Genomic DNA, 3,895 nt, shown 5'->3' with positions numbered 1-3,895 from the left:
CTTTGTGAGGTTTAGGTATGAGGGTGAATGTAGCTTCATAGAAAGAATTGGGTATTGTTCCTTCTGTTTCTCTTCTGTGGAACAGTTTGAAGAAAATTGGTATTAGGTCTTCCTGGAATGTCTGATAGAATTCTGCACTAAAACCATCTGGTCCGGACATTTTTTTGTGGGGGAGACTTTTTAATGACTGCTTCTATTTCTTTAGAGGTTATGGGACTGTTTAGATGATTTTCTGCTCCTGTTTAATTTAGATACTTGGTATCCATCTAGAAAATTGTCTATTTCATCCAGATTTTCCAATTTTGTTGAGTATAGGCATTTGAAGTAGGAATCTGATGATTTCCTCTGTTTCTATTGTTATGTCTCCCCTTTCAGTTCTGAGTTTATTAATTTGAGTACTGTCTCTGTGCCCTTTGGTTAGTCAGGCTTAAGGGTTTAATCTACCTTGTTGATTTTCTCAAAGAACCAGCTCCTGGTTTTGTTGATATTTTGTATAGTTCTTTCTGTTTCTACTTGGTTCATTTCAGCCCTGAGTTTGATTATTTCCTGCCATCTACTCATATTGGGTATATTAGCTTTTTTTTGTTCTAAAAACTTTCAGGTGTGCTATCAAGTTTTTAATGTATGCTCTTTTTTTGTTGGCCCTTAGAGCTATGAGTTTTCCTCTTAGTACTGCTTTCATGGAATCCCACAGGTTTTGATATGATGTGCACTCATTTTCATTAAATTCTAAAAGTCTTTAATTTTTTTCTGTATTTCTTCCTTGACCAAGTCATCACTGAGTAGAGGACTGTTCAGTTTCCACGTGTATGTGGGAATTTCCATTGCTTTTGTCAATATTAAAAACAAGCCTTCATCCATGGTGGTCTGATAGGGTTCAAGAAATAATTTCAATCTTTTTGTAGCTGTTGAGGCCTGTTTTGTGACCAATTATATGGTCTGTTTGGAGAAGGTACCATGAGGTGCTGAAAAAAAGGTATATATTTTTTTATTTTATATGAAATGTTCTATAGATACCAGTTAAGTCCAATTGGTTTATAACTTCTGTTAGTTTCATTGTGTCTCTGTTTAGTTTTTGTTTCCATGATCTGTCCATTGCTGAGAGTGAGGTTTTGAAATCTCCCACTATTATTGTGTGAGGTGCAATGTATACTTTAAGATTCAGTAAAGTTTCTTTATGTATGTGGGTGCCCTAGCATTTGGGGGATAGATGTTCAGAATTGGGACTTTCTCTTGGTTCATTTTTCCTTTGATGAATATGAAGTGTCCTTCCTTATTTTTTGATTACTTTTGGTTGAAAATTGATTTTATTTGATATTGGAATGGCTACTCTAGCTTGTTTCTTGGGACCATTGCTTGGAATATTGTTTTCCATCCTTTTACTCTGAGGTAGTATCTGTCTTTTTCACAGAGGTGTGTTTCCTGTATGCAGCAAAATGCTGGGTTTTGTTTATGTATCCAGTTTGACAGTGTATGTCTTTTTATTGAAGAATTGAGTCTATTGAAATTAAGAGATATTAGGGAATAATGAATGTTGCTTCCTGTTATTTTGTTTATTTGAGGTTGAGTTATGTTTGTGTACCTATCTTCTTTTGGGGTTGTTGGAATATTACTTTCCTGCTTTTTTCTAGGTTGTATTTTCCTTCCTTGTGTTGGAGTTTTCCCCAATTATCCTTTGAAGTGCTGGATTTGTGGTAAGATATTGTGTACATTGGGTTTTTGTCATGAAGTATCTTGGTTTCTCCATCAATACTGATTGAGAGTTTTGCTGGGTATAGTAGTCTGGGCTGGCATTTGTGTTCTCTTAGGGTCTGTATAATATCAGTCCAGGATCTTCTGGCTTTTATAGTCTCTAGTGAGAAGTCTGGTGTAATTCTTATAGTCTGCCTTTATATGTTACTTTACCTTTTCCCCTTACTGCTTTTAGTATTTTTTCCTTTTTTTTTTTTTTGTACATTTGATGTTTGGGTTATTATGTGGCGGGAGGTATTTCTTTTCTTGTCTAAACTATTTGGAGTTCTGTAGGCTTCTTGTATGTTTATGGACATCTCTTTCTGTAGGTTTGGAAAGTTTTATTCTATAATTATGTTGAAGATATTTACTGGTCCTTTAAGTTGGGAGTCTTCACCCTTATCTATACCTATTATCCTTAGGTTTGGCCTTCTCATTGAGTCTTGGATTTCCTTGATATTTGGGTAGTAGCATTTTGTATTCTGCATTTTCTTTGACAGTTTTGTCAATGTTTTCCATGGTATCTTCTGCACATGAGATTCTCTCTTCTATCTCTTTTATTCTGTTGTGATGCTTGTCTCTATGAGTCCTGATCTTTTCCCTAGGTTTTCTATTTCCAGGGTGGTTTCCCTTTGTGATTTTTAAAAATTGTTTTTACTTCCATTTTTAGATCTTGGATGGTTTTGTTTAATTCCTTCACCTGTTTGGTTGTGTTTTCTTGCATTTTTAAAGGGATTTTTGTGTTTCCTGTTTAAGGGCTTCTACCAGTTTACCTGTGTTCTCCTTATATTCTTTGAGAGTGTTATTTATTTCCTTAAAGTCCTCTATCATCATCATGAGAAGTGATTTTAATTCTGAATTCTGCTTTTCTGGTGTTATGGGGTGTTCAGGGCTTTCTATGATGGAGGAACTGGGTTCTGATGATGCCATGTAACTTTGGATTCTGTTGCTTACATTCTTGTGCTTGCCTTTTGCCATCTGGTTAACTCTAGTGCTATCTGTACTCACTGTCTCTGACTGGAACCTGCCTTTCCAGTTATGTTGCTTGTGTCTGAACTCCTCAGGGTTCAGATGTCTCTGTGATCTTTCAGTCCTGAACTCCAGATGCTCTGAGTACAGTGGTTCCTCTAGGATGTCTCAGGATATGGTGTCTCCAAGGTAGCAGACCAACTAGGTGTCTGCTGTTCTGGGTGCAGTGTCTCCTCTAAGATGTCTCAGGATAAGGTGTCCACTGCTCTGAGTGTAGTGGCTCCTCTAGGATGTCTCGGGACATGTCTGTTGCTCTGAGTTCAGTTGTTCCTCTGCCACTCTCAGTTCAGTGGTCCCTCTAGAAAGTTTCAGGATCTGGTGTCTACACAGGAGCAGACCAAGCAGGGGTCTGCACCAGGCCTCAGATCTGGAAGAGGGACAGAAGGGCTTGGTTGTGTTTTCTTGCAATTCTTTAAGGCATTTTTATGTGTTTCCTCTTTAAGGGCTTCTACCAGTTTACCTGTGTTCTCTTGTACTTCTTTAAGGGAGTTACATATGTCTTTCTTAAAGTCCTCTATCATCATCATGAGAAGTGATCTTAATTCTGAATCCTGCTTTTCTGGTGTGATGGGGGTGTTCAGGGCTTGCTATGGTGGGAGAACCGGGTTCTGACTTTAGTTTGTGTTGCTTACATTTTTGTGCTTGCCTTTCACCATCTGGTTAACTCTAGTGCTACCTACACTCAATGTCTCTGACTGGAGCCTATGTTTCCAGTAAAAATATGGAATGCTTCAAGGAATGTGCATGTCATCCTTGCGCAGGGTCCATGCTAATCTTCTCTGTATTGTTCCAATTGCAGAATATGTGCTGCAATCAACAGATTGGGAAATGATCTTTACTAATCCTACATCCAATAGATTACTAATATTCAATATATACAAAGAAATAAAGAAGATAGACTCCAGAGAATCAAATACCCCTATTAAATGCTGTAGAGAACTAAACAAAGAATTCTCAACTGAGGAATATTGAATGATAAGCACAAAAAGATATTTTCAACATCCTTAGTCATCATGGGAATGCAAATCAAAACAACCCTAAGATTCCACCAGTCAGAATAGCTAAACTCAAAAACTCAATTAAGAGGATTTGGAAAAAGCAGAACATGCCTCCATTGTTGGTGGGATTGCAAGCT

The 3,895-nt window shown here is 37.3% G+C and overlaps 1 non-coding gene across 1 annotated transcript; it reads right to left on the bottom strand.

Annotated features, from left to right (window-relative positions):
* Positions 1 to 3,475: 3,475 nt before the first annotated feature.
* On the bottom strand, positions 3,476 to 3,580 carry LOC117702406 (U6 spliceosomal RNA). Its single transcript, XR_004606024.1, has one exon. It is a non-coding gene; the product is annotated as a U6 spliceosomal RNA (small nuclear RNA).
* Between the last annotated feature and the right edge of the window lie 315 nt (positions 3,581 to 3,895).

Source organism: Arvicanthis niloticus, unplaced genomic scaffold (assembly GCF_011762505.2).
Source record: "Arvicanthis niloticus isolate mArvNil1 unplaced genomic scaffold, mArvNil1.pat.X pat_scaffold_768_arrow_ctg1, whole genome shotgun sequence".
In the NCBI taxonomy this organism is placed as follows: domain Eukaryota; kingdom Metazoa; phylum Chordata; class Mammalia; order Rodentia; family Muridae; genus Arvicanthis; species Arvicanthis niloticus.
The sequence above is the reverse complement of the archived record's forward strand: the minus strand, read 5'-3'. Positions and strand labels throughout refer to the sequence as shown.